The 23,049-nt window shown below is 37.2% G+C and overlaps 2 long non-coding RNA genes across 4 annotated transcripts; both read left to right on the top strand.

Moving 5' to 3' along the window:
• Positions 1-926: 926 nt before the first annotated feature.
• Positions 927-1,625, top strand: LOC311085279. Its single transcript, XR_014606773.1, has 3 exons — positions 927-1,106; positions 1,278-1,384; positions 1,522-1,625. It is a non-coding gene; the product is annotated as an uncharacterized lncRNA (long non-coding RNA).
• A 17,024-nt stretch (positions 1,626-18,649) lies between these two features.
• Positions 18,650-22,921, top strand: LOC311085108. Of its 3 annotated transcripts, none has more exons than XR_014606743.1 (6): positions 18,650-18,773; positions 19,246-19,337; positions 19,720-19,814; positions 19,995-20,078; positions 20,995-21,111; positions 22,806-22,886. It is a non-coding gene; the product is annotated as an uncharacterized lncRNA (long non-coding RNA). The 3 variants fall into 3 exon arrangements; XR_014606744.1 differs by having other exon boundaries at positions 18,651-18,773; positions 20,995-21,116; positions 22,806-22,921; XR_014606745.1 differs by lacking the exon at positions 18,650-18,773 and adding an exon at positions 18,963-18,981 and having other exon boundaries at positions 20,995-21,116; positions 22,806-22,921.
• The last annotated feature ends 128 nt before the right edge of the window (positions 22,922-23,049 follow it).

Genomic DNA, 23,049 nt, shown 5'->3' on the forward strand with positions numbered 1-23,049 from the left:
ACTCTCTTCATCATCTGGGTCCAGCAGGGCGGGGATATGCAGCTCATTTACATTTAAGGTGGTATAGACCAAAAACAGCTCTTTTTAAAACAGGCCCCAAAAATGACATTTTCAAATGGTTATAATAAATTAACTGTGGGGAATTTTGTGCTGAAACTTCACAAATACATTCTGGGGACACCCAAGACCAATATTACATCTTGTAAAAAGGGGCATAATAGGTGCCCTTTAATGAGTAAAGTTTTGTAAACTTACAGAGTTTAACAACACAATGAGTTAGAACAACTTCAACTTAAACAGAAAAGCTGAAATAACATTTAACCATGCATGATATATGAATATTTTGTTTAATGCGCATGCGCGAGAAATACTACGTCATTATGACGCTCTACTTCACTAGAGTTTGAAAAATGCGCTATGTTTTGCGATCCGTTTGCGATGCGTGATGATACTGAAGCTAGCCAAACAAGAGAACAAAAGGAGCACCACGTTTGGATGTTTGTTTGCAGATGAGACGTTATGCTGCAAATAATCAGTCAAGTAAGTATATTGATGCTTTCTTTAGTTAATTATTTTTTCACCGTAACATGTCAGTTGCTGAGTGCATTTTAATCGCATATATTATAAACTCAATAGACTCGGGAGGTGAATTAATCATGTTTTCAATAATTTATATATGATTGCATTCTAATAATGTCTTACATTGTAATGTGAGGAAGGCGTGTGTGGTCGTGTTCGAGGAATTTGGTTGCTGATTTTTTTTAAAACTAAACCGACTTTTTAAATTATTTTAAACAAGCTACTAAACATTTGCTGAATGCTGATCCAATATTGTAACACTCGAAGACTTTTATATACATTTAATACAAATAATCAATCTTATAACCACCATAAATATTTAATATATTACCCACCTCTATAAAAAATGCTTGTAATGTGTTCAATTTCATTTTGTATTTAAAGAGTTGTTCAATTACTATTTGTTTTGGAATATGTAATATTTTTGTGTTTATCTGGATTTAAACATTCATTTTGCAGGATCAGTTCATATTTGTTATTGGAGATACAGTGCAAGCGGTGTGGAATCACAGACCTGTATTGATGAGGTGATTTTACAAGATTTATCATGACAGCACATCCTGATCAAGCTAAAACACTACTTTCAAGTCTCTAACTATCCCTATAGCTTTTAAATGCTTTGAATCTTTTGCATGTGCAAGTAATAAATTCCCACCTGTGCATTTACACCTGCCCTATAATCATCATATATTTTATAGGTAACAAACCAAAGGAAGAAGGCTTGCAGCATTGCTGTGTCAACCGTGGTAAATACAGGAACAGGAACATCCTTCATGAAGATAGCTATGTGGGGCAAGCTTAAAATGTAAGAATACCTTTCTTAATTTGCATTGGTCTTGGGTTTGCATGGGTCATATATCTATATTTGTGTAATTGATAAAGTTATGCTTAATTCCCTGTAAAGTAGCAATAAAAAGGTTCTCTATTTTTAATCACTTTAAGCCCAGTGTCAGTAAAGATGGCGTAGTCAGTGGAATCCTGCTGTTTGTGGGAAATAAAAGGAACCTTGCCCAGCTTTCTACTACGATGTGGCCCTGGTGACTGAGGTAATCAATCACATCACACATTCATCAACAGTTAACAGTCAAAAGTTTACATACACCTTGCAGAATAAACTGCTTCATCAGGGTAGTACTAAATAAAGATAAAACGCACATTTTTGTGATCCCTATTATTGATAAAATTGTTAACATTTTGCAGATACTGCAAGGTGTATATCAACTTTGAAGCGCAACTGTATATCTATCTCTTTCATTCAATTGAGCCAAATATAATAATGGACTGGATCTGTATTATAAACAAATTTTCTGTTTTTTTTGTTTTTTTTTCTCAAAGGCATTTTTTCTGACTTTCCTGAATCTTTGAAACATTTCCATTTACATATACTCTGGAGAGCATCTGGGACATTGACATAAACAGCACTTTCCAACAACTTAAAAAATTGGGTGACAAATCATTTTGGTTTTTGTGCTTTTGGAGTTCTTCAATGTTTTTTTTTGTTTTTTTTAGTGTTTTTTTTTTTTTTAGACAAACTTAGATTCACTGTAATGCTGGAGTAAGCATTTGGTCCTGTTTAATGTTGGTGCTGGTAAAGGTTTAAAGGGATACTCCACTTTAAAATGAAAATTCTGTCATCATATACTCACCCTCATGTTGTTTCAAACCTGTATGAATTTCTTTCTTCTGCTGAACATCCCTTTAAGAGCTAAACAACAAGGTTCGGTAACTTTTAATTAGGTCTCATTTGTTAATATTAGTTTATTTTTTAGCCAACATGATCTAACCAAGACTAATATTATCTTACTTAGACTAATAAATGCTTAAAGTATTATTCATTCTTAGTTCATGTTAACTGAAGTAGGTAACTAATATATTTTTGTAAAGCATTACCCAAAGGTCTCTTTCCAAAACTGTTTGTGTTTATGCATAGTGTTTCTTGGGGTTTTATTGTGCATCAACAGAAAGGTTTTTATGTACTTCTTTTAGAGATTATTTTGTCAGTAAATTTAGAGGGTTTTACATTTAGTTTTGTTGATTGTAACATTGCATTTAATTCACACTTAAGTGTATTGTTAACTGACATTAAAGTATATTTTAAATCACATTAATTGCGTGTCATTATATTGTGTAGTGCACTTTAACTATATTTTGAAGATATTAGAAGCAATTATGAAAGTAGATATAAAGTTGTATTAAAGTACCAATTTTAAGTTGTTCCAAAAAATCACTCTTAATGGCAACTTATTACATTTTATTTCAACTTAATATGTGATATATTTGAAATTAATTGCACTTAATGTGCATTCAGTGTGTCGAAAACATTGCATTTAATTCACACTTAAGTGTATTGTTAACTGACATTAAAGTATATTTTAAATCACATTAATTGCGTGTTAATACATTTTGTAGTGCACTTTAAGTATATTTTAAAAACACTAGAAGCAATTATGAAAGTATATATAAAGTTGTAATAAAGTACCAATTAAGTTGTTCCAAAAAATCACTCTTAATGGCAACTTATTACATTTTATTTCAACTTAATATATGATATATTTGAAATTAATTACACTTAATGTGCATTAAGTGCGCCGAAAAGATGGCATTTAATTCACACTTAAGTGTATATATTTAAAGTATATTATTTATGTAATAAGTACACTTTATAAAAGTACACTTAAGTGCACTTTTTTTTCACAAGGGAATACAGAACCGTATTATAATACAGAGATAATACAGAACCGTATAACTGAAAAATGGAGCAGTGATTGCACTATTACAATGTACAGTGAATGTAAACTATGGAAGTTTTTTCCTAACATAATTAAAATGAAAATTCAAATGGTTAAAAGGATCAAATAATAAAGCAAAGTATCAAAACAACTGATCAAATGGTCAAATTATAAAATAATAAATCAAACTCTAAAAATGGCTGCAGAAATGATAAATTAAATGCTCAAACCATATTTAATTTCCTCATTCGGATTTTATTTTTAATTTTCATCATCAACCCAGTATAAACCTGTCATAATTAAATATAAAGGTCAATGCTCAAATCATGAATCAGATGCTCAAATGATAAATCATTTTAATTATGTTAGGAAAAAACTTCCATAGTAAACTGTTATTGGTGAAGCAGTTCGAGGACGTGCTGTTTTTCTTGATTTATGATGTTCACTCTAACATGAAGAAAATTGTTTAATATGCTCCAGTGATCATTATATTTAACTATAGTGTTGTTGTATTACTTATTGTTGTGTTAAAAAAAATGTTTACTTGTTCGTGTAAAAGAGTTAAAAGATGCCGTTAAAGATCTCTTGAAGCTCACTCTGTGATCGCGTTTGGTGCGCTTATAGTCACATGATCAGACTCTGAGGAAAGTGGAGGAAGCCAGTGAATCTGTGTGTGCATCCATTATGCGGAAAATAAGAGTGAATTAGAGCTGCCAACTCTCACGCATTCACCGTGAGAATCACGCGATTGACACTTTTTACACGCTCTCAGGCCACACATCCATTTTCTCACGCACAAAAAAAAAAAAAAAAAACGCAAAGCAAAGAAGACAAGGAGACCGACAGACTATATAGTTATTAAACATTGTATTGTTACAGTTGGTATTATACCTTATATTGCTATCATATACTGTCGTTTACCGACATTAACACAACATTTCCCCAAAATCATGTTTAATCGGAGATACGAGATTTATGACTTGGGAGCAGGGTCCAGGGAGATACAAGGTTACGCTGTCTTTGATTAGAATGGTACGGACACAGACGTCGCTGCTGCCGGCAGTGTTCAAAGTCTGCGGTCGCGTTGAGCCTTTTGACAAGAGATAAGGCTTCAATAGTTAACCAAAGCGAACGACTGTGGTTACATACATCTTCCTAAACTCCATTTTAAAGGTTTAAGAGCTATAAGTGAAGCAGAACAAAAAACAATGAGGTAACTAGGCTGTCTAATAGGCGGAAATTAGCCTAATCTGCACGCAAACTTAACTTTGTGGCACACGGGCTTCCTTCTGCACCGAAGCATTACAGCTATCGATTTTTAACAAAACAGGCCTACTCAAATGTATCTAACCTAACCATTTTCACTCGCTATTGTCTAAAAAACAAACAGAGTTATCCAAAGATAGGCTTACTTGGCACCAGTAGACAGACCTTTTTTCTCCCATAAATAAAACCTTGCTACTTGGGGTGTTTTACATGCACAGTGCCAACTTCGAGTCAGTAAAATAATAATAAAAACAATAATTTAATGCTGGTATCAAAAAACATTTAATTCAATTCAAGTATTAGCCTATACATTTTAAAGGCACACTAGGCAGCTTTCCGTTTTTGTCAAACAGCAACCCCTAGAGTCGCTGTGGAGTACTTGTATTTAACGTTACTGTCGTAAATACCACTCGCACAGAGCCGTCTCTGCACTCACGGCCAGGGGCGGACTTTACCATTAGGCAAAGGTCGGCAATTGCCTTGGGCCCCGAGCTACCTAGGGGCCCCCAAAATGCCCTATTAACTTATGCTTAAGTTTTTTTTTTGTTTTTGTTTTTTTATTTATTATATATTTCTAAAACTCCATTTGCGAAAAATGGCATCCATCATTAGTGTCGCAGACAGGAGGGGGCCCCCCCGCCTCACTACATTGGACTATTCCATTATCTCACTTTTACTGCGCAATGCGCATCTGCGAAAGTGACAAGGCTGTGCCAAAAAACTGAACGTGATTGACAGACAGAGTGTACAGAGTGACAGACAGAGTGTACAGAGTAGTAGACAGAGTAAAAATGAAGCGAAGCTAGCTACCCAAGCGGTGCTGAAAAAAGGAGGAAGCGGGAGGAAAGCAAAAAGTCCGAAAAAGTGCGCGGCGCGAAAGATAAACAACACGCAGTAACAGGAGGACTGGGAAATACACAAACAGAGCAAGACGAGTCTAAACGCGAAAATTTAAAGTTTCGAAGTTACCCAAGCGGCTCAAATAAAAGAAAAAAAGTGAAAAGACGCTGATAAGTATTTTGGAACGCTGCCAAAGATGACAAACTTTTTTACGGCTACTGTTGGGGATACAGATCAGGAACAACAACGTCCAACGCACAGAAAAATCGTGAAGCAAAGAGGACACGGAGATCGACAGACAAAACTGAGCAGTTTATGAATCATGATATTTAAAAAAATCTCAGCTCTCAGATTCTGTCAATTCTATTACGAAATTCAAACAATAAATACCGTTTTGCCGTTTTAATGTGACGTGACAGATTCCTATAGCGGCACGTGAACTGATCATCTCTACCTAATAGTAAATAAACACGAATTAACAATGTTGAAAGATACCGTATAACTTACCGAAATGTATATTCCTCATTCATAATATCGATCAATAAGTGTTTTTCAACCGCGGAAAGAGGTAAAACAGCTGGAGAACAATCGTAACATAACATTTACCTCGGTAAAGCCATTTAATTGGCTAGAAAAAAAGAGCTATAGAGAGTATTTGGCTAAATATGTGTACTATATTACTTATTTTAACCTTAAATTATACCAGATGATAGGGCTTTTTTTTTTTTTTCTTGAGAAAAAGTAACGCCTGTCTTGTGAAACGTTACCTAATATTTATCCAAATGAGTCAATATTGAATCAAATCACAAGAATTGAATCGAAATAGTGAAATTTGCCAATCAAAAAAAAAACAAAAAAAAAAAACATAGCTTACCAGAAATTGTACCATGTAAACATTGTAACATGTTTCTGTTTAGGAGTAAAGAAGTGTAGCCTATGCAGGGTTTAAAGGGGACGTTTTTTTTACTTGGATGGGTAGGGGCCCATAGCCTACCTTCGCCTTGGGCCCCCGATTTGCTAAATCCGCCACTGCTCACGGCCTGAACCCTTCCGCCCTCTATACCGGTACCTGTTCAATAGGATGAAAGCTGTAATGAGTGGAAATAAGGTATGGCCCCTTTAAGAGCTGCGCGCGCCCTGTTGAACTGTCATCGGCAGTCTGTGTTGTATCATGTGCACCTCGAACACCCGTATGCGGGTTATTTCAGTTTGATGCTCATTCTTATCCTACTTTTGTTTATCAAGTAAAGATGTGGATGGTAGAACGGGTGACAGACAGTTACACGAGTTCGACTGGGGAATAAAGTGCAAGTTGTGAGATGCCAATCGCCTCCGTGAGTCTGTCTGGCTCTCGGTAATAACTTCATCTGTGAGCTATCCCTATTTCTCCTCCTGACAGAATGCGTTACAAAGCGTCGGACATCGAACAGGCACAGATAACATCTGAAGATGTCTACTAGTCCATCAACATGAACGATATTTACTCGAGTCTGACTCCTTGCTCGGTCAGTCTGCCGTTTCCTTTCTTTCGTCCTCAGACAAAGCTTTCCTAGCTTTGTGTGCAGTGCCGTAAAGCAATTTGTTACATCGCGAGACCTGATATCACGCGATACTTCCTGACGCGACCCGCCGGCCCAAAGTTGCAAGGGTGGTTTTTCCGCTCACAGGCGCTCGGGGGATGCGCGACGACCACCATTCAACCCGAAACAAGTCATATAACTATTCCAATGACTCCGAAGCTGTTCGGTTAAGGTAAAAAAGTTACTTAGTGCACCTTTAAAACTTTAATGCACACTTATAATAAGCCTAGAAGTAGACATTTTAAATACATCAATAACTGATATAGTTTAACACAGAATCAGAGTTAAGGCTTGCTTTACGTGTTGCTCGACGAGGATTTCTTAATCGTTGCGACTTTCAATCCTGAGGAGACAAAATGCCGCGGAGTGAAGAGGTGGGGTTACGAGGATTCTCAGACAATTGAAGTGTCCAATGGAGTTAAGAGATTTGCGCTCAAGCTATTTTCAACACTTAAGATTAGTTAATAATTTGTAAAATAACAGAACCACGTGGGGACTGACCAATAGCATCGATTTGATATATGTATATTAAAAAAAAGCATTATATTTAATTTGAGTTATTTTTAACCTTTAATACTGCCAGCTGATAGGGCTGTCTGTATGTTTGTTTGTTTTTTTTGAGAAAAATTAACACCTATCTCCTCTACAGCCCTTGCCATAACTTTATACACTGAACAAAATTATAAACACTTTTGTTTTTGCCCTCATTTTTCATGAGCTGAACTCAAACTCTTAAGACTTTTTCTATGTACACAAAAGGCCTATTTTGAACAGGACCTGAAACACGCTGTCATATACGCTGATCCAGACAGAGCATCCTAAACATGCTCAATGGGGGACATGTCTGGTGAGTATGCTGGCCATTCAAGTAATTGCAACATGGGGCCGTGCATTATCATGCTGCAACATGAGGTGATGGTCGTGGATGAATGGCACAACAATGGGCCTTAGGATCTCATCACGGTATCTCTGTGCATCCAAAATGCCATCAATAAAAAGCACCTGTGTTCGTTGTCCATAACATACGCCTACCCATACCATAACCCCACCGCCACCATGGGCCACTCGATCCACAGTGTTGACATTAGCAAACCGCTCACCCACACAACACCATACACAATGTCTGGCATCTGCCCTGTACATTGAAAACCAGGATTCATCCGTGAAGAGAACACCTCTCCAAAGAGCCAGACTCCATTGAATGTGAGCATTTGACCACTCAAGTCAGTTACAACGACGAACTGCAGTCAGGTCGAGACCCCGATGAGGACGACGAGCATGCTGATGAGCTTCCCTGAGACGGTTTCTGACAGTTTGTGCAGAAATTATTTGGTTATGCAAACCCATTGTTGCAGCAGCTGTCCGGGTGGCTGGTCTCAGATGATCTTGGTGGTGAAGATGCTGGATGTGGAAGTCCTGGGCTGGTGTGGTTACACGTGGTCTGCGGTTGTGAGGCCGGTTGGATGTACTGCCAAATTCTCTGAAACGCCTTTGGAGACGGCTTATGGTAGAGAAATAAACATTCAATTCACGGGCAACAGCTCTGGTGGACAGCTCTTGCAGTCAGCATGCCAATTGCACTTTCCCTCAAAATTTACAACATCTGTGGCATTGTGCTGTGAGATAAAACTGCACATTTTAGAGTGGCCTTATATTGTGGCCAGCCTAAGGCACACCTGTGCAATAATCATGCTGTCTAATCAGCATCTTGATATGCCACACCTGTGAGGTGGATGGATTATCTCAGTAAAGGAGAAGTGCTCACCAACACAGATTTAGAAAGATTTGTGAACAATATTTGAGAGAAATAGGCCTTTTGTGTACATTGAAAAATGATTTGAGTTCAGCTCATGAAAAATGGAGGCAAAAACAAAAGTGTTGCATTTATAATTTTGTACAGTGTTTATGGGAATGATTTATCTATTATGTTCTTGAATCACAACAGCCTCTATGCCTACCAGGCTCGCTTTAGTCGACGCTTTGTTGTTAAAGTGAACTTCTGTTTTCCTCTGGTTCTCTGGCCTCAACCACAGCTTGAACCCTTCCAGCGGTTGAGCCAAAACGGCATCTCGCTGCTGCAATCTACAATCAAAAGTCAGAGATTTAGTTATAAACTCAAGCATTTCTTATACTTTTTCAAGACCAAATCTTACATGCAAATCTTAAGTCTTATTTGGTTTCAACTGAATAAATCAGATTTGCAGGCTTCTGTTCTTATTAACTTGCACTGTTTGACTATTTTAGCAACATGGCAAAAATGATGAAAGTCATACACTGAATGTATAGCGCAAGCAGCTCGTTTTGTGAGTCAAAGTGAAACCTGCTGTGGTCTGATTTACCTACATCTAATGTGGTTTGACCTGTTGGTAGACAAACAGCTTCAACATCAGTGTCTTTTATTAAATTAATGAGGTCAGTGAGTCTATCAGTTTGTGGGTGAAGCGTTTCTTCTTTAACTCTCCTGTTTAAATTAACCAAATACCGGTAATCTGACTTTCGCTACATACAAAACATTGTTACAGTTAAATAAAATGAATCCAATTATGAAATCAAACATTATCATTATCATACTGTACATCATTGATGAATTTTAAAGATTGACATCTGATCATCACCATTAGATACAAACATCTAATCTAATATTTCACTCTTTCATGACTTCCTGTTTTACAGGAAATGGTTTTGAGAATAAACTGTGACGAAGGTTCAGTCTTTATAGGGAGGATCACAAACACACACAGCATCAGTTCAGTCGTGTTTCAGATCAATCTGAGTGTTTCAGACATTAAGAGTTACTATCGTGGGCTTTTCAGTGAACCGATGAAGAAAATGTTCCTCAAATTAGTTTTGCTCTGTTTGTGTTTGTGGCGTCTGGATGGTGAGTTTTAAATGTGTTTTTTTATGGTTTTAGTTGTTTCTGTTCTGGTACAATGTGATAAATTACTGGTTAAATTAGTTTGAGAGTATCAACACATTCACTGTTATTCTCATATAAATAATTAAACCGTGATTTTACTGTCAGATCAAGTTCAAATTCAGCTCTAAACTCGGTTATTATGGATTAATTAAATAAAAGAATATAAATATGAAGCTCAGATACTCAACAGCATTAGGTTTAGTGTGACGTTAAACATTAAAACATTCCATATATAAATATTTTTCAAATGATTAAAAGTATTTTAGTGAAGCTTCATCAAACCAACATCAAGTGATTTTAAAGCTTTAATCTGTGAAAAACTCTTTTCTTCAGGTGTGATTGCTGATGATGTGGAGTTTGTGATGGAGGGAGATTCAGTCTCTCTAAACTCTCCTCTTACTGAAATAAAGGATGATGATGTGATTCAGTGGTGGTTTGAAGAAAACACTTTAATATCTGAAATCAATAAACGGGCCGACAGAATCACTGTATATGATGATGTTCTTGATGGGAGATTCAGAGACAGACTGAAGCTGGACGATCAAACTGGATCTCTGACCATCACAAACACCAGAACTGAACATGGTGGAATTTATAAACTACTGACCAACAGTGAGATCAAGAGTTTCATTCTCTTTGTCATTGGTGAGTTAAATATTTGTTTCACTTGTTTTATATTTTAATCAGCACAAAGATACAATTATTAATTCAAACTCCATTTTGCTTTTGGTGTTTACTGATGATATTCTTTTCAAATTTCAATTTGAAACTATTTACTTTTATGAACCATCTAGTGACCGTCTTTGTCACATGCCTGTCCTATCTCGTGTAGCACATGTGGTGTTTTGTGTTCCTGTCTCTGTCTCGATCCCAACCCTCCTTGTTATCTCATTATTGGTTTCATTTGCCCCACCTGTTGTTCCCTTATCACCTGCCTGATTTGTCCCTTTTATAAGTTCCTTTGTGTTTGTAGTCTGTGTCGGATTGTTGTTTTGTATACGTCTCCTGTTTTTCTGTGACCCTCCAGTATGGTTTTTAAGTTGTTGTTTTGTTTTATATTATGTTTTTCCCCCTTGTGGGTTTTTGTTTTACTTTATCTTTCTTTTATTAAATAAATCACTAATCTTTTGCAATTGAGTCCTCACCTAGTTTTCTTTAGTTATCACGTAACAGTCTTAATCTGTGATGAACCCTGTTTCTGTTTGTTCTCTCTTTCTCTCTGTGTGTGTGTTTGGTTATTCAGTCCTGGAGCCAGTGTCAGTGATTGAGGGAGCTTCAGTCTCTCTAAACTCTGGTCTTACTGAAATGAAGGATGATGGTGTGATTCGGTGGAGGTTTGGAGATAAAAACACTTTAATAGCAGAAATCAATAAACGGGCCGACAGAATCACTGTATATGATGATGTTCTTGATGGGAGATTCAGAGACAGACTGAAGCTGGACAATCAAACTGGATCTCTGACCATCACAAACACCACAACTGAACATGATGGATATTATAAACTACTGATCAACAGTGAGACCAAGTTTTTCAGGCTCTTTGTCTTTGGTGAGTTAAATATTTGTTTCACTTGTTTTGTATTTTAATCAGCACAAATATACAATTATTAATCCAAACTCCATTTTGCTTCTGTTGTTTAATGATGATATTCATTTCAAGTTTAAATTTCAAACTATTTACTTTTATGAACCATCGAGTGACTGTCTTAATCTGTGATGAACCCTGTGTGTGTGTGTGTGTGTGTGTGTGTGTGTGTGTGTGTGTGTGTGGTGATTCAGTCCTGGTGTCAGTGATGGAGGGAGATTCAGTCTCTCTAAACTCTGATCTTACTGAAATGAAGGATGATGATGTGATTCAGTGGAGGTTTGGAGATGAAAACACTTTAATAGCTGAAATCAATAAACGGGCCGACAGAATCACTGTATATGATGATGTTCTTGATGGGAGATTCAGAGACAGACTGAAGCTGGACAAACAAACTGGATCTCTGACCATCACAAACACCACAACTGAAGATATTGGAGTTTATGAACTAAAGATCAACAGTGAGAGCAAGAGTTTCATTCTCGCTGTCTTTGGTGAGTTAAAAAACTTTTACACTTTTTTTTTTTTTAATGAAAAAATTTAAATGAATTCATACACGATTTTGTTTTTATTTATATTGTTTATTTTTAATGTAAATTTTAAACCATTCAATTTAGTAAAGCATTATAAAGTAATTTAACAGTATTAATTTTTGCAAACCCTGTGTCTGTTTGTTCTCTGTGTGTTTGACAGATGAAGTGAAGTCAGTGTCAGTGAAGGAGGGAGATTCAGTCTCTCTAAACTCTGATCTTACTGAAATAGAGGATGATGATGTGATTCAGTGGAGGTTTGGAGATGAAAACACTTTAATAGCTGAAATCAATGTAATGGCCGACAGATTCACTGTATATGATGATGTTCTTGATGGGAGATTCAGAGGCAGACTGAAGCTGGACAAACAAACTGGATCTCTGACCATCACAAACACCACAACTGAACATGAAGGATATTATGATATACTGACCAGCAGTGAGATCAAGAGATTCTTTCTCGCTGTCTTTGGTGAGTTAAATATCAGTTTCACATGTTGTAGTATATTTTAATCAGCACAAAGATACAATTATTAATCCAAACTCCATTTTGATTCTGTTATTTAATGATGATATTCATTTCAAGTTTAAATTTCAAACTATTTACTTTTATGAACCATTGAGTGACCGTCTTAATCTCTGACGAACCGTGTGTGTGTGTGTGTTTGGTGAATTAGTCCTGAAGTCAGTGATGGAGGGAGATTCAGTCTCTCTAAACTCTGGTCTTACTGAAATGAAGGATGATGATGTGATTCAGTGGAGGTTTGGAGATGAAAACACTTTAATAGCTGAAATCAATAAATGGACCGACAGAATCACTGTATATGATGATGTTCTTGATGGGAGATTCAGAGACAGACTGAAGCTGGACAAACAAACTGGATCTCTGACCATCACAAACACCACAACTGAACATGATGGAGTTTATTATCTACAGATCAACATTGTAAACAAGAAATTCATTCTCACTGTCTTTGGTGAGTTAAAAATGTTTACACCTTTTTTTTTTATGAAAAAATGTAAATGAATTCATACACGATTTTGTTTTTGTTATTTACATCGTTTATTTTGAATGTACATTTTAAACTATTCAATTTAGTAAAGCATTATAAAGTGATTTAACAGTATTAAGTTTTGCAAAACCTGTTTCCGTTTGTTCTCTGTGTGTTTGACAGATGAAGTGAAGTCAGTGTCAGTGAAGAAGGGAGATTCAGTCTCTCTAAACTCTGATCTTACTGAAATAGATTATGATGATGTGATTCGGTGGAGGTTTGGAGATGAAAACACTTTAATAGCTGAAATCAATAAACCGACCGACAGAATCACTGTATATGATGATGTTCTTGATGGGAGATTCAGAGACAGACTGAAGCTGGACAATCAAACTGGATCTCTGACCATCACAGACACCACAACTGAACATGATGGAGATTATCATCTACAGATCAACAGTGAGATCATTGAGAGATTTAGGCTCATTGTCTTTGGTGAGTAAAATATTTTTCACTTGTTTTATATTTTAATCAGCACAAAGATACAATTATTAATCCAAACTCCATTTTGCTTCTGTTGTTTAATGATGATATTCATTTCAAGTTTAAATTTCAAACTATTTACTTTTATGAACCATTGAGTGACCGTCTTAATCTGTGATGAACCCTGTGTGTGTGTGTGTGTGTGTGTGTGTTGATTCAGTCCTGGAGTCAGTGAATGAGGGATATTCAGTCACTCTAAACTCTGGTCTTACTGAAATGAAGGATGATGATGTGATTCAGTGGAGGTTTGGAGATGAAAACACTTTAATAGCTGAAATCAATGTAACGGCCGACAGAATCACTGTATATGATGATGTTCTTGATGGGAGATTCAGAGACAGACTGAAGCTGGACAATCAAACTGGATCTCTGACCATCACAAACACCAGAACTGAACATGAAGGAGATTATGAACTACTGATGTTTACAAAAGGAAGATTGTTCTCATCAAAATCATTCATAGTTTCTGTCTATGGTGAGTAGAGAGATTTTTTCTTCTTTAAATATTCTTATTTACTATTTACATGTTGAATTGTTGAATCTTTTATAGTTTGAGATGACAGACCGTATAAAATCTCACTTGGAACCGAATATAAGATTGTTGATTAGATTTGATCATATTTCTGTGTATTCAGAAATATTAGTTGATGTCAGCGCTGATATTAGTGTTTATTGACTGATCTGATCTCAGTTTGATGTGTTTATTCCTCAGACTCTGTCTACTGTTGTGGTCCTACTGAAGCTGTGATCCGATTGGTCCTCTCTGCTCTGGTGGGCGTGGCTACTGTCATTATTGTGGTTTATGAGATCAGATCCAGAAGAGCTGAACGAGATCAAGCACATATTCACACATCAGGTACATGATTGATGTCATTTCTCTCAAACTGATTTTGCATGTATAATTATCTGTGAGATGTATTAATATATGGCTTTTTATGTTCATCTTTTTCAGGAAGTATCGAAATCTAAAGCAGAACGATGAACTTTAAAGGTTCTTCAAGTGTGTTTTTGTTCTTGTTCATAATAAATACTGATGATTATTTGAGTTTGTGCTCTCTTGCAGTGTCAGATTTTAACAATGTCACTATATTGTTTATATTTCTCTCAGATACAAAAAAATTTAAAGAACAGACCCAGACACACAGATCTCACTTTACTACTGCTGTATATTTGCTGTATGTATTTTCTTGCCTTTATCAATAAAGTTTCTCACTCTGAGGTTCAAGAGTCTCTCATGATTTATTACAATTATTTTGTCGAGCGACTCCTGGAGGAATACAGACTTTATAGTTTAAAGATTTCAGAATCAATATTTACATTATCAAAATATTATTTAACTATACTGATATTGATACTGTTTTTCTATCTACAGTAATAAACAACTTCCCCCAGCTTCTCCATTATCCTGATAAAATACTGATTTGGGACACATTATAATATACTTTGAGATCACAGTGAAATACATAAACACAACATATCGATCCTCCATTGCTGGAGCTGTTGATGGGTGTATGGATCGAAGGTCAGAATGAGACAGGGTTTTTCATACCTGCAATAAAAATGGTTGAAATAGTCGGCCAGTTGTTGATTCTCCACAGTGCTGGGGGATGGTGTCTTGTAGTTAGTAATGTCTTTCAGGCCTTTCCACACTGATGCAGGGTCAATGGCTGAAAACTGGTTTCTCAGCTTTTCAGAATAGTTCCTCTTAGCTGCTCAGATCTCACAGTGTGTATTTGGCCTGTATAAACAAGACTCATACCCATTCCTGTAGGCATCTTCTTTGGCCTGGTGAAGTTTTCTGAGTTTTGCAGTGGACCACAGTTTGTCATTGTTGTACTGTAAGTTAAATGAGTCCTGGTAGGGATACACATATCCTCACCGAAACTGATATATGATTTTACAGAATCCGTGAGCTCGTCCAGGTCGGTGGCAACAGCCTCAAGAAATCTCCAGACAGTTACTACGATTCGTCTAGGTTTAATCGTAACAAAAAAATATAAACATGACTCCCACGCCCAGTCGTCAGACCCGAAGGACTGAAATGACTACAAAAATCAAGAAAAACGATACACATTTTATTAAGACGATAAATTTAACAGTTTGAAAGTTGGATGTATTCAAGTCAAGTCAAGTCACCTTTATTTATATAGCGCTTTTTACAATACAGATTGTATCAAAGCAGCTTCACATTGATAAAATGAAAATAATACAACAAAGTTTGTTTCTAGAAGAAAAATTGCATCATTGTCCACCCTAATTAGGCAGATCAATAATATTGTTGAATATTAAATGTCCCCAACTAAGCAAGCCAAAGCCAAGGCAACAGTGGCAAGGAACCAAAACTCCATCAGGTGACAGAATGGAGAAAAAAACCTTGGGAGAACCCAGGCTCAGTCGGGGGCCAGTTCTCCTCTTGCCAACGAGCGAACAGTGTATGATTATGATCCAGCCAGCATTACAGGGCAGAAGTCAGATTGGTCGTGTCGATGAAGCCGACACTTCAGGGATGCGTCATGGTTGGGTCCAGGTGCAGATCCACCATCTAATCTGGATACAGCCGGAGTCCACCTCACTTCAGAAAACGGAGAGACTAGTTGACACTTCAGTACTGCGTTGTCGTCGCGTCCAGGCGTAGGTCGCGTAAAATTTATGCGATGTTTAATAGGGAGCCAGTGCAGTTTTGACAGAACTGGGCTAATATGGTCATACTTCCTGGTTCTGGTAAGAACTCGAGCTGCTGTGTTTTGGACCAGCTGTAATTTGTTTATTAAGCGTGCAGGGCAACCACCCAGTAGAGCATTATAATAATCTAGCCTTGAGGTCATGAACGCATTAACTAATTGTTCCGCATTGGTCAATGAGAGCATATGGCGTAATTTAGATATATTTTTAAGATGGAAAAATGCGGTTTTACAGATACTAGACGCATGACTTTCAAATGAAAGATTGGTATCAAAGAGCACACCCAGGTTCCTAACCGACGACGAAGACTTAACAGAGCAGCCATCAAGTGTTAGACAGTATTCTAGGTTATTACGTGAGGACGTTTTTTGTCCAATAATTAGAATCTCTGTTTTTTCAGAATTTAGTAGTAGGAAATTACTAGTCGTCCAGTTTTTTATATCAGCAATGCATTCCGTTAATTTTGTGAATTGGTAAGTTTCGTCTGGGCGTGAAGAAATATAGAGCTGAGTATCGTCGGCATAACAGTGAGAACTAATTCCATGTTTCCTAATGATATCTCCTAATGGTAGCATGTACAGAGTGAACAGCAGCGGTCCTAGTACTGAGCCTTGTGGTACGCCATACTGATCTTGTGATTGATGAGACATCTCTTCATTTACTGCTACAAACTGATAACGGTAAGATAAGTATGCCAATTCCACTAATAAGTAAGCAATTCCACTAATCCCAATAGGGCTGTCCCGACTATGGATTTTCATAGTCGAATCAGAATCGTCATGTCTTGCCTATAGTCGACTATTAGTCGAATCATGTGTATGTGGGGGGGGGGGGGGGGGGGGGGGGGGCTTTAACGTTTCAAAATCGCGATGTACAGAAAATCACACAAAGATATAGAAGAAAATGTATAAAAACATTTTGGATCAATAAAACTAAGAAATAACATAAATAACTCCAGAAAGGCCACACTGCAGACAGGATTTGCATTTCACATGCAAATCAAATTAAATCGGCTAAATTACCTGTGCAAGCAGGCCAGCCTACCGCACAACATCGATGCACCGAAAAAATAAACAATTAATTTACTAAATTAAATTAGAACAGAATATACCTTTCTAATAAATAAAAATACAAAACGAAATAAATCAGAATCAAGTCACAAGATGAGGATCAAATGTGTGCAAAATGCCTAAAGTGCAGGGGAACATATATTCAAAACACAAGCCACAAATAGTTAGATTAGATAACCCTGACAGATTAATAAATACAATTAAAATAAAGAAATTATTAAAATAACGATAGTAGCCAGAATTTTCAGCGTTGTCTTTTTAACTGAAACAACAATAAATGCTAAACTGGAGAGGCAGTCTTTTTAGCTAAAAATGTTCACAGCATCCAAAAATCTAATTAGAACCGGTAGCTTGTAGCCTACTGTACCTGATCGAGAGAACAAATCCAGTCTTTCACTCTGTCTGTGTCCGTTGGAGTTTTTTTCAAATTGGGCGCGCGGATAAAATACATTCTAACGTGAAACCCTGTCTATGCGTGAAACGTGTTAACGTTGGCCGGCAGAAGTGCGATCATGGTTTTCCTGATGCTAAATCCAGCCTTGGAGAATATCCTTTCTGATGGTGTACATCCACACTTTAGATTTTCTGACATTGTTAAAGATTTAAATCTTTGCCGCGAAGACGCTCCTCTGTCGGTCACGGATTGAAAGTGAAACTTAAATCTGTCACGGGGTGTTTGGATTTTTCACGCACGTTAAAAATATTTATTAAAAGCTTCTTTCTTTGCACATTTTTATATACAGCATTATCATAATAGGCTGAATATTAACGTATTGACATAAAAGCTAGTTTTATGTGAAATCAGACATTGAGCGCCCTCAAGCCAAAGTGGCATGATCCTCGTTTCATAACACCTCTGCGAAGATTCGACCGTGAGATCGGTAGTCGAATCATGCTCCTCGTATCGAAGCATCGAATCTTCAACTATTCGGGGTCACCCCTAAATCCCAACATAGTTTTCGAGTCTATTTAAAAGAATGTTGTGGTCAATACATAGTGTCAAATGCAGCACTAAGATCGAGTAACACAAGAGATCAGGGCTGGACTGGGACAAAAAATCGGCCCGGGCATTTTTGGCCAGACCGGCCCACTATATGATCATAAACACCACCCATATTTGCACGCCCTTAATTATATGCATACCAACTCCTATTCATTAAAACCACTAATGCCATGTAATGAGTGAGTACCCAGATAGCACACGTACGTCGAGCCGACGTTGGCCCAACATCGAGCGTCAGCCTCCCTCCCTATAACATCGCAAAGGCGTCGGCCAGGCGTAGGCAGATCTCTTGTCAGTCAGTGCTCTATTTCCCAGCTCCGTTACGTCGGCTTTAGGTCGGCCCACTATACGGGAGGCCGATGTCGCGTTGTGCCTGTGAACTTTCAAGTCGCTTTCAAACACTGGAGCGGCCGGGGCGCAGAGTTGCCATGGAAACGCCGCGGGACCACTGCGACTGGTAAGCAGGAAAACTCCCTCTCTCGCTGTTGTTTTCAAATTCACTGCTTTCAGGTGATATTAGTCTCTAAAATCACACGGATAATACACACAACTGTTCTTGACACTTCTCTTACTTGTAATTGATACGCTTATGGTGAATATTTACTTTTATATGGCTTTGTGTCTTCGGAAAAAGTCCGTTAGCATCTCAACTGTTTTCAGAAGAGGTAAGTTAAGCTAAGCTAAGTTAACGTTAACTCGGTTGAGCTTTTGTTTATGTAAGTTTGGGCTTTTAATCACCTCTTATGTGTATATGAGAGGTTTTATAAAGGTTTTACTTGGAAGTGAGCTAATTTATTTTACACAAACGTAAACATAAACGTATGTAATCGGTGACGTCACTTACATGGAGAACTTACACTTACGTTACATGGTTGAAACTAGCTCAATGGTAAACAAATATTGATTGAAAAAATGTTCTGTGATTTCAGCAGCAACAAAATAACCCATAACAGAGGGAAAGCTCCACGATTTCAACATTTCTGAAGAAAGCTACTGCCGGAGAAGTAGGAAATACAGGCAGGTAGGTAACGTTAACGTTAGGAAATCCAAAACTAAAGAATTAATGACTGATTTTAGGAAACAGAGTCCCCCTCTTCCCCTCACTATCATAACCTATTGAGATAATACAAGAATACAACCTTGGCACAATAATTGATAGTAAGATATGTTTTGAATCACACACTGATGCTGTTTGTGCCAAAGCCCAGCAGCGAATGTATTTTTACCGTAGACAGGAATTTTAACATTGACCCCACTTTGATGAGAATGTTTTATTCAGTCTGTTTAACCTTCTGTTTTATCTGCTGGTTTGGTTCCTTGTCTACAAAAAACGATTAGAGAGTATTGTTAGGACGTGTAGCAAGATTGCAGGCTTTAACTTTCCCCCTCTCTCACACATTTAGCAGCTACTCCAACAGAGTGGCAAAGAAGGCACTATCTATTGCAGCTGACCCTAGTCATCCTTTGTCCTGCCAGTTCAAGCTACTTCCCTCAGGCCGTAGGTACTCCATGCCCAGATGCAGGTCAAATAGATTCAGAAACTCATCTCAGAAAAGCATTTCACCTCTGCTGTAGCTTATATATAATATAGCTTAGCTATAGCTTCTTACTTGTAATAAACCTGGCATTATATAATAATATTGTTGGCTCTGTGACAAATGGTTTGTTGTGTTCCTAGATCCTTCAATGTTGATGCCCTGGCCTCCACCGTAGCAGAGTTGGGCGGATCATCATCTCTAAGGCGCTATGAACCATATGATTAGTAAGTAAAACTTCAAACATACACTAATGTCAAACATACACTAATTGTGTTGGTAAAAAAATTATGTTTTGAAAGAAGTCTCTAATGTTCACCAAGACAGCATTAAAAACAATAATATCGTGAAATAATATAACAAATTTTAAATAACTGTTTTCTATGTGAATATATTGTAAAATGTAATTAATTCCTGTGATCAAAACTGAATTTTCAGCATCACAGCTTCATATGATCTTTCAGAAATCATTCTAATTTGATGATTTGACGCTCAAGAAAAATGTATGATTATTACCAGCTTTCATTTTCTCAAAGGCGGAGCAGGATACCCAGGGCTTGGTTTACACCTATCACAATTTCTAGCCACTGGGGGACCATAGGCAGGCTAGGGGAACTCATATTAATGTTAAAAAACCTCATAAAGTGACATTTTCATACCATGCAACCTTTAAGTGTTTTATACCAGTTTTCTATGTGAGGAAAACGCTTAACTGTACATAGTAGTCTATTTTTAATTAGTATGGTGTTTACAGAGTTATCATTTATTTATTTTAATATCACTGTCTATGCGTTAAGTCACGTTCTGCAAGTGCAAATCTCTAAATTCAACTTTGAACTTTGGTATTTTACAGGGGACAAGTTCTCAAATTCACATTTTTATGCTCTTGAGTTTTGCTACTCTTTTACTTTCATAAATAACCTTCCTGATAATGTTCGGGGCTCAGACACACTCTCCCAATTTAAATCTAGACTAAAGACACAACTCTTTAGCCAAGCATTCAATTAACACATCTCATAATCTTGTTTTACAGTTAATATGTGATGAAATAGTAAAAAGTGCACATGATCATCTTTTGCCTGAAATAATATGAACTGCAGCTATGCTAATGTTTCTCCTGTTGCTTCCCTGTTTCTATCTCAGGATGCTCAGCAAGTTCACTAGAGATTATAGCAGCTCCAGTTTGGATCCAGCCTCACTTGTGAAGACTTCAGATGATGGCAACTATAGATGGACATAAAAAAACTGCCAGATATTAAGGTGGGGTAAGCGATATTTCAAAAACGCTGTTGGACATAGTTGATATTTGGAATGAACCCAAACAAACACACCCCTCTCTTCAATGCTCCACCTCCAAAACTCACCAGATTGCCCAGCAGCCGCATCACCTTATTGGTGTAAATAACTAATTTATGTTATTGCATGACCTGCTCAATAAAAGCGCAACACTAAGAACGTTTCAGGAAACACGTTTTTAATTATGATAAGGGCTGGATTTCCCGAAACCCTCTTAATGCTACGTCATTCCTAAGTTATACCTTAAGCTGTACCTTATCGTTAATACGTGTTTCCCGAAACGTTCTTAGTTAATTGTACCTTCTGTAAGTCATACGTTCGGATATTTCCCCACCAGTTAATCAAGTGTGACAACACCGGTAATACCATAATAGAAGTGACGCGCATGCGATGCAGCGTGCTCGTTTTTCCAGGCATGCATATGCCACAGCGAGATGAAAACATCTCAACTTTTCAGAATGCCACAACCGCACCGCAGGTCATGTGACAAAAACTAACCGATCAGCTTTGGCCTTTCCGTAACAACATGGAAAACTCGGCCGAACAGCCGATCATAGCTGTACAGGGCGAGTTTTTATTTCTCATCTCCATAAATATATCTAGTAGTAAAGCTAATGCAAGGGCTAGAAATCAATTATTCCTTTGCTGATACTTCCTTGTCATCATGGAGAGCGCAGTTCATGGTTGCATAGCAACGACAGACGCCACGGGAGCGCAAGTGCTTGTAGAAAGGAGAGAGCGCTTTCCACACATTTTTAGACGCGATATGTGAACGGCCCCTAATTCAGGATAAACTGAGAATCTATTTGGTTTAAAATCATTTTTGTTTTGTTTAAAATGGAGATCACGATAACATACATCAGAATAACATGTTTCAGTCTAATTAAAAAAAAGATACTCAATTGAATCATTAATTCAAACACTTTTAAAACCAATTCATTCAGTGTCTCATTCATAAACACCTGGGCTGGGTTTCCCGATAGCGTTGTCTCTTAGCGTGCTACGAAGACTCTTAAGGTATAACTTAACTAAAGGTATAACATTTATAGGCGTGTTCCCCGAACCATAACTTGGAAAGCTGCTAAAGATATTCCTTCTTCCGTGTGACGTTACCCAGTGCTGCCCGTGGCGATGCTGCTGAATCTGCTGATATCGATGGCTCGAGAATCAATTATTCACTCGTGCAGGGGCTGCTTCACTGCGTTAACTGAGAAAGCGGTGTTCTTTATAAAAGCAATTAAGAAATGTACGCGGGTTGGGTGAAAATAAACACTGACATTATGGATTCGGATGGCAATAAAATCACAGACTTACCCCTGTAAATGTTTAAAATACCATACGAACCCATGAGAAACAGTTAGCATCTACTTACAACTTAACTGACAGTATGCTTTCACTGGCCTTTGAAAGCACTCCGCGGACGGCGCCGTCTTTTAGAACAACTATTCGCTGTATCGCTGCCATAGTTTGAGCAAACTCTCCACAACAATCATTCCCTTTAAATAGACTATTAAACCTATTAAACTATTAAATGGTTTGCCAGCTGATGTACCTTTGATTGTTGTTAGATTTTTAATTATATTATCCAGTGTAATGACAATTTTATTCTTAGCTTTAGTCCTAACTGCTTTTTCTCAATGTTTTTCACTCTGTTACAGGTTGCCAGGAAGAATCCTTCTCTACATTGTTGCTGTTCCTTTTTTATCCCTTTTCTCCTGGAGTTCTTTCTGGTGTCATTAAAATGTCTTAACTTGAATTGTGTCTGTTCATTATACTAGAGACAGTTACACACAAAATTAAGAAGATATTTTTCAATGTCAGTAGAGCCTACTTTTTTCATATTGGATAGTCAAGTAACTCCAGGGCTGTATATATGTACATAGACATTGAGGGGGACAAGTC

Source organism: Abramis brama, assembly GCF_963993115.1.
Source record: "Abramis brama genome assembly, chromosome: 6".
Lineage (NCBI taxonomy): Eukaryota > Metazoa > Chordata > Actinopteri > Cypriniformes > Leuciscidae > Abramis > Abramis brama.